Source organism: Microtus oregoni, unplaced genomic scaffold (genome assembly GCF_018167655.1).
Source record: "Microtus oregoni isolate MIOR12 unplaced genomic scaffold, Mior012 000070F_ref0000104, whole genome shotgun sequence".
NCBI lineage: Eukaryota > Metazoa > Chordata > Mammalia > Rodentia > Cricetidae > Microtus > Microtus oregoni.
The window spans coordinates 625,915-638,182 of NW_024543977.1; positions in this window are offsets into that span (position 1 = coordinate 625,915).

Genomic DNA, 12,268 nt, shown 5'->3' on the forward strand with positions numbered 1-12,268 from the left:
CTTATATTACCCTGTCTACCTTTTGCCTCTGGTCTTTCCCCTTTCTTACTTCTGTAAATCTTTTTTTTGTGTCCTGGATGGCTGTGTAGCTGGATGACTGGTCCCTGATGTCCTCCTCCTTCTCTAGCTACTATTTCGAACCTCCCAGATTTTCCTTCTATATATTCTCTCTACCTGCCAGCCCTGCCTATCCTTTCTCCTGCCTTGGTATTGGCTATTCAGATCTTTATTAGACCATCAGGAATTCTAGACAGGCAATGTAACACAGCTTCACAGAATTAACCAAATGCAACATAAACAAAAGTAACATACCTTAGCATAATATTCTCAACACAAACCCAGAACACCAAAGTCACTACTTTGTATAACCAAGGCCAAGTAACTGAATTATACATACACGTCGTGACAGACTAACCTCAGAGTCAAACAATGACCATCTTAGAGCATTCAGTTGTGCCCACTTGGAACAGATCATTTCAGCTGACCTCTTGACCCTCCCCTTCCCTCACAGAGGAGGGTCAGGAGATTCTCTTGAGAATTTCTTCCTCCCACCTGTTGTAAGCCCTAACTGCATGTGGCCCAGGGAGGGGCTAGAGTCCACAAAAGGGGATGGGGTGCTCCATCTACATTGCTGGATAAAGACTTCCAGTGAAGACTTTGGGGGAGAAATACCCACACTCCTGTAAGAAACCCCTCACTTGTACTCTGTTAGGAACCCCAATAAACTCACTGGTTCCCCAGAGTGAATTTTGGAGGAACTATACCTCAGTTTGTCATTGAGACCTGAGGAGGAGGAGGAGGAGGAGGAGGAGGAGGAGGAGGAGGAGGAGATGTTTTTGTCTCCCTCTGTAAAGGGATTTTTAGCAACAATACATTTTTTTATTACAGTTATTTAGTATTTGGTAAGGGTGTGGAAGCTCATGCCTTTGGTGCACGCATGGACGTCAGAAGACAGTTTGCTGGAGTTGGCTCTCTCCTACCATGTGGTTCCAGGGGATAAAAATTGGGTCATTAGACTTGGCAGCAAATGACTGCCTCTTGGGCCATCTTGTTCACCCTAATTTATCATATGTTAGTCTACATATGTGTAGTCAACATAGTGTTCTACTGTTGGGAAGAGATACCATAACCTTGGCAATTTTTAGAAAGCGTTTAGTACATTGTCCTCACGGCGGGGAACATGGCGGCATACAGGCAGACATGGTGCTGAGAGTTCTATATCAGGATCTGTAGGCAGTAGGAAGAGAGAAGTAGCTGAGAATTTACATCTGGATCCATAGGAGGCAGGAAGAGGAAGATCCTGGGCCTGACTGAGCATTTGAAACCCCCAAAGAAAGCCCACCTCAGAGACACACTTCCTTTAACAAGGTCACACCTACTACAACAAGGTGTTGAGTCCTAATCCTTTCAAAAAGTCCCACTCCCTATGAGCCTATGGGTTCATTTGCGTTCAAACCACCACATCACATTTGGCAATATCTTTACCCACTCCCTCCCCTGTCCAGTCACTCAGGTAATTTTGGTTTGCTGGGTGTTGTGGAGCTCAATTTGTGGAGACTGAATTCTTAGATTTCCTCTGAAGAATGTTGTTTCCTTTCTGTGAGCAGATAATATTCTTATGTAGGCTTGAATGGTGAAAAACAAATTAATAAAACACCTTCAGATTTGGTTAAAACTCTGTGGTTTTCACTTTTAGCTCGGTCACTTAGAGCTGGCAACAAGAAGGCTAACTTTGAGGATCTTTACTCTGTCCTTTTTCCTTGTCAGAATTCTTTTTCTCTTTGCAGTGTGTACAGTCTCCTGGCCTTACTTTTCTACTAGTCCATGTCTATCAGGTTACAGATGTTCTCGTGTGCGCCCCCGCCCCCCCCCCCATTGCCCCTCTGTACATCACATGAACTTCATTCTCTGTGGTTATGGTCTGGGCAGGTGAGAACGGGCGGGCACTTCCCGTCACCACCCCTCAGGAGAGGGCAACCCCTCTCTCTCACCCCCTGCTCCTGCTGCCCCAGTGCTTGGTATTTGTTTTTGGTTCGTGTTGTTCTGCAAGTGCACAGTCAAGTGGAAAGGCTTCAGCCACTAATGTCAGGAGTGGAAATATAGTATTTCATTTTCCAGTGTGGCGTTCCTCTACTCACAGTGGGTTGTGTCAGTAAGTCCATCATCCATCGAAAATACCAGGGGTCAAAAACACTTGTTTAAAAGACCTAACTTTAATCTTAGCACTGAGAGGCAAAGGCAGGCATACCTCTGAGTTTGAGGCCAGACTGGTCTATAGATTGAGTTCCAGGACAGTCAGGACCACACAGAGAAACCCTATCTTGAAAAACCAAAAATAAGAACAATAACTAAATAAATATAAGGCATAACTGAACAAACATCACAGCTTTATACTCAAATTATGACAGGAACTATGAATTAAAGAAACATAGTATAATAAAAACATGAAAGAATGATTTCAGAGAAAAAAGTTAGACCTCTAATGGTTTAAGCAAAAAAGAAAATATTATATAATATAGTATAAGAATAGATGTGATTCATTTGGCTTTGTCTTATGACAATACACCTGATGTAAGTGAATTAAGAGCAGGAAGGAACTATTTTGGCTCATGGCTTCAGAGGTTTCAATCTATGGTGACTGCAGAAATGTGTGATAGGGTCTAATGGTCTCCTGGTACAGGAAGTAGAGAAAGCAATATAGGATGACAACCCAGCAAATACAGACTCAGGGACACATTCTCGGTGTCCTACTTCCTCCAACTATACCCCAGGTACTAAAGTTCCTACCACCTCCAAAATAAATATCACCAGCTAGGGACCTAAGCTTCAGCACATGATTCTATGTGAAGCACTTTATACTTGAAACATGATGTAATAGGACATTTAAATCCACATATATTTCATAGAGCTCAGCAAAAATGGTTGGAATATATGATTTATGATTTTAAATATTAAAATTTTTGCAGAAAGTGTTGGCATATGGTTTAGAGAATATGCTAAGCGTAGCATTGTGAAGTCCTGGGGTCAACCCCCCAGTAACACAAAAAATAAGAGCTGAGGAGACTAGCATTCACCGAGAAACTCAAGGTGTGTGTGTGTGTGTGTGTGTGTGTGTGTGTGTGTGTGTGTGTTTGATGTTGCTGGGGTGGGGAGTGAAAAAGGAAGAAAACAAAGTGTCTTTCCTCTCATTTTTCTTGGAGACAGAACCTCACTATGTAGCTCAGGCTGCCCTTAAATGTTTGATCCTCCCTCCTCAGCCTCCTGGTGGTGTAGTATAAACGTAAAAGGTCCAATACCTCTCCTAAAGGAACTGAAGGATTCTGGGACCACAGATATACCCACAGGCTGCCTGGCCTAGATAATCCTTCAGCCATGGCTTTCCTCTGGGCTGACTCTAGACTGTGTCAAGTTAGTTAACTCTACCAAGGGCAGGAGCACTTCCTCCCTGGGAAGACTTCACACAGATTCCCTGGGCAGTGGAGTTCAGGACGCTTGTGATAGGAAGCGTTAACCGGGAATTTCTAAAACTGTGCCTCAGCCAAGAAAGTGAACCGGAAGCAGTTCATCTCAGGGAGGATGGCAGAGCTGAAGTAAATCTGTTTTAAAAAAAAAAATCTTTATACTTTAAGGAAATGGAAGAGCAGAGCCCAGAACACACAGCTGCCTTTCTTGCCACTTAACTCACTTTGGCTTGAAGACTGAGCTCAAAGCGCGGCCTAACAACACTCCCTTGGTCAGAGTGGTGGGCCTCAGTCTGCAGGCTGGACAATGGCCCCCAGGGTGTTCTTTCCGTAGACCACAGGCAGGCCGGAAAAAAAAAAAACAGGTTTTATTTTGACATTTTCATATTTGCATATAATATACTTTGGTCATATTTATCCCCTCTTTTACCCTCTCTATTTCTCTGCCAGTCACCTTCTCTGCCTTTAGTAACCCTTCCAGAGACCATGTTTTAAGAGTTCAAAAGTAAGAAAACCTACAAGAATGAGGGTCTGTCAGCTCATCTCCCTGTCTATTGCCATCTCTTCACTCTGTAAAGACTTCTGGCCACACTGATGCTCACTCTGAGTTCTCCAGGCCCTGCTCTAAGGAGCAGCAGGGGTGTGGCCTGGCCAAGAAGTTTGGTTCCAGCAGCCTCCCTTCCTCCTGGTCCTTGCTCCTCTCATCTTAATCTGGAGCATCTCACCTCCTCCCAGGCCTGTGTTGTGATAGGGTTTGTGTCTGTGAAGTTATCCCAGTCGTGGTCCTGGTATCTCGGAGCGCTGGATGCCCTTCAGTCTAAACCTTCATCCTCTTTCCTCCGAGTCACGAACAAAAGAATAATTCATGTTGCATTTCGATGCTGATTGTGGGGTGTAGGGGTTGGTAAGAGAGGAGAGGAGAGGGGGTATTTCCAGTAATGGGAGTATTTGGCTGATTGGTAACTGTTTATGGACGTGTGTCTTTCTACGGTATACCCCTTGAAATCATTTTCTTTGTAAATGTTAAAAGCCACAAGAAAAAAACCAACAACCCTGATTACTCCCCTTTGTACTTCAATCAGCAGCGTGTCAGCGGCTGAATGGACTGTAATTCCTTCACTGTGCCTGTCAAGGAGAACATTTAGGCCACGTTTTTAAAAATATCTTGGTAGGGGTTTCGAGAACAATTAGCAATTAAAATAATCTATTTCCTACATTTTGCAATATAAACACGACTGCATGATTGATTTCACAGTGGCGGGGCTGCTCTTCCCGGGAGCATCCTGTTCCCTTCTTCCAGCTCTCAGACTCATTGGCGGTATTGCAAGGCAGCTCTCAGCCATTTGTTAGTGCATCACTAACTTTAGAATACAACTTGCTGCCTCCTGCGGGGGGGGGGATGCCCTTGGGAACGCGGCCGGCATGCTCTGCACACTCCCTTGCTCATGGCTGGCATGTCAGAGAAAAGGGCAGATGAAGACCTGGAGTACCTAGGAATTCTTGCCACTCTTTTCACGGCCGTGACAAATACCTGAGAGGAGCAATTTACAAAGTGGAAAGGTTTGTTTTGGCCCCTGTTTTCTGAGCCTGCATCCAGGCAGAAGATCACGGAAGAAGGGCATGGTGGACAGACACTCACTTAGCAGCAGCAAACAGGAAATGTTGTCAGCGAGAAGAGAGTCTTCAAAAAGGCATAGCCTCTTCACTGAGGCAGCCTCAGTGGCCTCCTTCCTCCAAGCGGGCCCCACTTCCCTGTAACACATTCAGTATAAGCTCCTCAGTGGAGCAGCCCATCAAAGAAGCTAGCACCTGTGTTATCTATTGCAATATGAGTACATTTCATACATAACACTGGGCTTTTTCTCAGGCCCGCAATGACAGTACATACTATGTGTTGTCTAACGATGCTAGCCCATTCGGGCCAGAGGAACAAACTCAGAAACCACAACAGATGCAGACAACAAGGAAGGAAGAGTCACCATGCTTCAATTCTGGACTTCAAAGATAAGAAAATTGAATCCTAAGATCTCAGTCAAATGGGAACAGTCAGGCACCCAGGCCTGGAATCCGCCCTCTAGCCTCTGCCTGCACTGTTTTATTACTAGAAGTCAGGTTAGGAAACTTGTGTTTGGAGAAAGTAAGATGTTAGTCTTGCAAAAAACAGTTCAGAAATGGGTTGGTTTCCTATAGAAGAATGGGCTTGGTGAGAAGAATGTTCTTCTAAAGGCCATGGTCCAATCCAGACTCTCTGAAGCTTCAGAAGATGAGGTAATTAAGGTTCTGTGGGGTGCTTTTCTGCTTTGCTTCCCCACCTACCTCATGGAGCCCAAAGCCTGGGCATCAGGGCGGGAACCTGCAGCAGGCTCAGGAGTAGGATGAAGCAGAAAGGGCATCTTCCTCTAAAAAATCTTTCAGTTGGTATCTTAGGCAACTCACTTATCTCATTCTCTTCTCTGCAGGGTTTTCAACAAGTATAAGAACAGGGAAATGAGCAGTGATTCTGTGGTGGCATCGACCCTAGGAGAGGCACAAGAAGGAGGGCAAAGGAGGAGAAACCGTCCCTGACCGACAACTACAACCAGATCCTGGGGCTGAGTTGTAAATAGAAAGGAAGATCTCATATAGAACCACCAAGGTGGCCATTTCCAAAAGGACCTATGGCAGTGGTTTTTCACCTGTGGGCTGCAACCCCTTTCATAGTGGTTGCCTAATACCATTGGAAAACACAGATATTTATATCACAATTTATAACAGTAACAAAATTACAGTTATGAAGCAGCAATGAAAATAGCTTTATGGCTGGAGGTCACCACAACATGAGTGGTGTAGGAGGCTTGTATGAAAACAGCTCAGTGGACGAAGTGGTGTAGGAGGTCCTTCTGTCTATGTGTTGCTTTCATTGGTTAATAAAGGAACTGCTTTGGGCCTATAGCAGAGCTATAGGGGAACGGAGGTAGGCAGAGAAAACTAAATGGAATGCTGGGAAGAAGAGGCAGAGAGAGCCGCCATGGATCCACAGCCAGAGGTAGATGTGCTGAAACTTTGCTGGTTGTCCACGACCTCATGGTGAGGCACAGATGAATAGAAATGGTTTAGATTAAGATGTAAGAGTTAGCCAATAAGAAGTTAGAGCTAATGGGCCAAGCAGTGATTTAAATAATATAGTTTCTGTGTGGTTATTTCAGGGCTAAGTGGCCGGGATGAATAAGCATCCCCCTTCCTACACATGAGGAACTATATTAAAGGGTCAAAGCATTAGGAAGGTTGAGAACCACTGACCTAAAGCATTTCCCAATCCTGGACCTCATGTTAAACTGTCATCCCTGGACAGGGACAAGGTCAGTGTCTCTTCTTCATTTCTCTGTCTTTGGAGTCAGGGGCCTCTGGAAATTCTAGCAATGGAAAACTACCCAAGGGACTTTTGTGGCTCAGATAAATTGAGGGTGTGAAAAGTCTTCAGTGGGCTATAAAGATCCAGAATGGAACTAAGTTCAATAACACAGAATGCTTGAGGTGACGGTACATGATTTTGCCTAGGAATCTCCACAATAGTTTATATGTAACAAAAGAGTTTCTTGGATAAAGAGATGGCTCGTTGGGTAAAGCTTTTGTTTACCAGTGTAAAGATCTGAGTTTGAATCCTCAACACCCATGTGGGTGAGGTTGCACACATCTGCAATCTCAGTGTCCGCTGTGAGATGGGAGACAGAGACAGGAAAAGTCCCCAGAAGACATGGGCCAGCTAGACCATTGAACACAGTCACCGATAACACACCCTGCCCCAAGCAAGGCTGAGGTGAAGGGTCACATCCAAGGTTGTCCTCTGACCTCCAACTGACCTCCAAGCACATCCCCCTACCAGTGTGGTGAAGAAGAGGAAGTGAGAGAAGAGGAGGTTCTGATTTACCCAAGAATAAAGCCATGGATGCTTCATGACTCGAGATAACTAAACATTGAAAAACACTGCAAAAAAAAAAATAAGTTTCCAAAAACTTTTATGTATGTGTCTTTGAGTAACATTTTTAATACACTGTGAAAGTTTTTTGAAATATCAAGGGAAATAGTAATATTTATGATATCGGACTATTTCTAAAATTTATGCATTTATTAGATTTTTTAGGTATATCTTTCCAAAATTAGTTAAAAGCATTGTGCTCTTGTTTACCAATGATTTCCATGAATTTAATGTTTCCATTTGGTTCTTGAATAAACCTTTGAAAGAATATTTGTCAAAACGAATCTTCCAGGAGGCTGGAGAGACATCTTGGCAGGTAAAATTTTTGTCACATAAACATGGGAACCTGAGTTCCTAGTCTCAGCACCCAGACAAAAGGCAGGTGTGGTGACACCTACATGTAATCCCAGCACCTTGGAATAGGGACAGGAGGCTTCCTGGGCCTTGCTGGCAAGCTAATCTAGATGAATAGATGTTTGAGTAAGTCCCAATGAGAGACTCTATCTCAAAAAATAGCTCGGAGTGTCTGAGGAAGACACCTGACTTGCATGCGTAGGCTTGGGTCCTACTGAAACAATGGGAATGCCCATGCAGGACCCTTGTGGCTAACGCTACACTGTTAGTGCAGCTGAGACCCTCACATGTGAGTCTTCACACTCTTGTATCTGTCTGCTTCAAGAGTCCCTATAAGGACCAGTTACCAGCGAGCAGCACAAGTGATAGCCTTGGTTTTCCTACTGACCTCTTGGATGGGGCTTGAACTATCTAAAGAGGAAACTGTGCGATACTCATAAGTTGGAAAACATAAACAGACAGAATGAGGTCTTCTAAAGACACTTGAAGGAACTAGACACATGCTTGGAAGGAGAGAGTAAGTATGAGGCAGCCTCGTTGAGTGTGCTAGCTGAGATGGTGGCTCAGATGCTCAGTACTGATGTCCTTACGGAAGTCTCTATCAATGTGGTAGTGAGCCCCGTGGACATGGTCAGTGTTAGAGATGCTGAACCATGGGAACTGAATGGCATGGAGGAAAACACGGGTGTTGCCTGTGTTAACTACAGTTTAAGGGCTGTCTTTGAGGTCTTCTTATGAGACTCCCCCAAGGAGCTCCAAGACATAAAGATAAATACACCCTTCTTAGATTGTGTCTGTTGTAATTTGAGCATTGAAAGTGAGTCATAATCCTGATCCTGGACATTTTCCCATGATCATAATGCTAAGCTAATGAGAACATTAGTTAAATAAAACTTTCCTTATCACTTTCTTGTAGTCTCTGCGGTAGGAAAATTATTTGAAGCAAGTTAGAACTTACTTCTTACTTGTGAAACTGGCAAACAACTAAAAGAAAGACAATGAAGAAACAGATACTTGCATGCATTGCCAGCTGTTAACAGAAGACCGGGTGGCCATCCCCAGTGCAGAGTGATCTCACTTCTAGGAGCTGGTGCCATGGGCACACTGGTGAAAATAAGGAAAAGAAAGTTGAAGGATATTTGCTGCAGCCTTGACTGTAAATTCAGAAGCTTCGGAGCCATTTATGCCATCCTGAGTAAGTGAGCCACGCCACAGAGCACTGCCCAATCATGAAAAGAAAAGGAGCCCAGGTCTGTGGATCATCGTGGCAAGAACCCTGAGGTCTTCCGAGTGAAAGAAAACGAACCGGGAAGAAATGCGGGACCAGGAAAAACTGCTCATCAAAGGAGATAGCCATCTTCAATGAACCTCGTAAATTTGTCTCTAACCATGGGAATGGTTTGCGTATACAACAAAATTAACATTTAAAAAGCAATTCTCAGACTACTATGAGTGAAGTGAAACAAATTAACTTAACAACTGTTTTAGTAGAGTTCCTCATTAAGAGACTCATAAGATCTATTATATTATAGTGTTTTCCAAAGGACACATGGTTCGGGAAGATCTCAGAAGGTCCCTCCTGTATATAAAGAGTTACAAGCAGTCAATGGGTGTGAAGAGAGGGAGAATCAGTCTTCCCTAGGGATGAGCCCCCTAGTGGTCAGCCCTGAACTACACTGAGCAACACTGAATGGACTCAGTAGGGTGTGTGTGTGTGTGAGTGTGAGTGTGAGTGTGTGTGTGTGTGAGTGTGTGTGTGTGTGTGTGAGAGAGAGAGAGAGAGAGAGAGAGAGAGAGAGAGAGAAAAATGAATAATAATTATACAAGAAAAGACCTTGGACTTGAGGTGGAGTGGAAGTTGGGGAGGTAGAAATTATGTAAATACAGTGTTCATGTATGAAATTCTCAAAAATATTTTTAATTTAAAAAGAAAACGTGGGGGAATGGGGAGATGTTTCATCAGTTAAGAACACCAGCTGCCCTTCCAGAGGTCCTGAGTTTAATTTCCAGCACACACATGGGTTGTCTGTCACCTATGACAGAAGAACTGCCAATGGGAAAACTAGGTCATCTTAAATACCATATTTTTGACATGTGAGTGATTATTTTGGTGTCATTGGGACCTGGGACCATCAGTATAAAAAGAGAACACAATGGAAGATAGGTAAGATGAAGCAGCTTGTGACATAATAGCCAGAGTCCAAGCAGAGGTTGGTGCTTTGGAGTTGAGGAAGCAGACACCATCACTGAAGACTTGGGTGATCTGAAGTTTAGAATCTGCAGAGTCAACCGAGAAGGAAGAAGCTGAGCAGAATCTGATCGTATTCTTGTGTTCCATTGCATAGCCCACTGGTCTGGGGTGTTACCTCTTATCTATCTTTCACTGTGTTTTTTCCTTTTCATACTGATGGTGCCAATTCCCAGTGACAACAAAATAATCACTCAGATGTCAAAAATGTGGTATTTGCTCACTGACAAAGTGTGGCGAGGGCTGGAAGTATGGAGAACTGATACACAGACATGACTGTCCAGTTCACAGCCAACAGTACCAGCTTGAATGGGCCTGATCTCATCTGCTCTCGGAAACAAAGCAAGGTCCAGTCTGGTTAGTACTTGGATGGAAGTGTAGTGATATTTCATTTAAGCTTGCCTGAAGGTCAGAAAAGCAAAACAGCCAGCCACTGGCTCTTACCTCTACCTCAGTCTGAAATGGTGATCCTGCCTCCAGGAATCTCAGAATGAGACTGTGTGAGAGCTGTCTCCCCCATCTTATATCCCTTTCTGTGCTAGGATTAAAGGCATGTGCCACTGCCGTCCAGTTTCTATGGCAAACTAGTGTGGCTACTGAGATTAAAGTGTGTGCCACCACTGCTTGTTCTGTAAGGCTGGCCGGTGAGACTGTTTTACTCTCTGATCTTCAGGCTAGCTTTATTTATTAAAATACTAATGAAATATCACTACATGGGAGAAATGAGCATGTGTGTGTGTGTGTGTGTGTGTGTACATGCAGGTGTGTGTGCGTGCGTGTGTGTGTGTGCATGAGATCTTGTTCCACTGAGCCAATGGAAGAATAATATTTGGATATGAAGCCCATATTTTCCCATCCCTGAGGTATGATGTGGTTTACAATATTCTATCTTAATGTCACATACAGTAACGAAGCATTTTACAGTTGACAGTCTTCAGACTGAGTGAAATACAGTAGTTCTGTTAGAGTTGAATGAAGAACATCAAGACAAAAGGCTGAAAAGACGAGACAACCATGTGCCCTTTACCAGAGGTTCAGATACTCAGCCTGAATGTGGTGGGAAACCAGCAAAACTTCAGTACTGGGCGTGGCTCCTTGGTAGAACCTTACCTAGCATGAAGCTCTGGATTTAACACCCAGTACTGAGACAATAGCAATAAAAATGTTTAGTAGAGAACGTGCCTACTAAACAATCAGATTCGAATACTTTGGAAACTCTCTCTGTGTGGAATGGGGAGGGTGGATAGGAAGTGGATGTAAGAAGAAAATCATTCTCTGGATGTGGGTTACCAAAATAGCCAGAGAGTGCAGAACTGGAGACCTGTGGGGGCGGGGTAAAGTTTTCAGTTCTAGATTGTCTTAATGAGTGGAAGATGTCATAATTATGTGGTAAAAAGAGAAAAGTTCAATAGATAAATGAGGAGCATTTACATTTTGGCATTATCAAGTCTGTTAGCTGTCCTTGCACTAGATGGGAGCTGATGCTGGTGAACCTGGTCCTAGGGCCACCATGGCACTGCAGTGGCAGCTAGGGCATGAATATTGATGACTCCACAAGCTCCACTTTTCACTCTGGTGGCATATGTGTGTATGTGTATGTTACATATGTGCCTTATGCTACATGTGTGTCTATGCTACCTCTATGTATTTACACTACATATGTATGTGTGTATGTATGTACATATGTTACATGAGTATAAGTAGAACTTTGGCTCCTTCCTGCAGAAATAAATGTGTGGGGTTAGCACCAACCTTTGTAAAACTCACTGGCAAAAGCAGACCGGTTCTAGACCACTTTCTGTGGATCAGGAGAGGGCGTGGGAAACCTTTGTCTTCAGTTATGGCTCAGAGCATCAATCTCGACTGTAAAAACACCGATACAAGCCTGGGTTACACCAGAATTGGAGGGTCATACTTGCTCTCTGGGATCCCAGTGCTCAACAGCCTGAAGCAAGAGGACCTTGAATTCAAGGCAACCCAGGGCTACACAAGGAGTCTGTCTGAAAAAGCAAAAAGAGAAAAAGAAAAACACATTATAAAAATCGGCTCAAAATATAAATACTTGGAAATGAATCTAACTTCTTCACTGAATAAAAACCTGTAGCAGCAAGGAAGGCTGGGATTAGCAGGTCCTTCTACCAGGATGGCCAAACAAGCTGTGGTCTGAAGTAGAGCATTCGAGAGAAAACAGCAGGACAGCCGACACAGATGGGGATCTTCCGAGTCACATGGTGGCAGAGGTCATGCTAG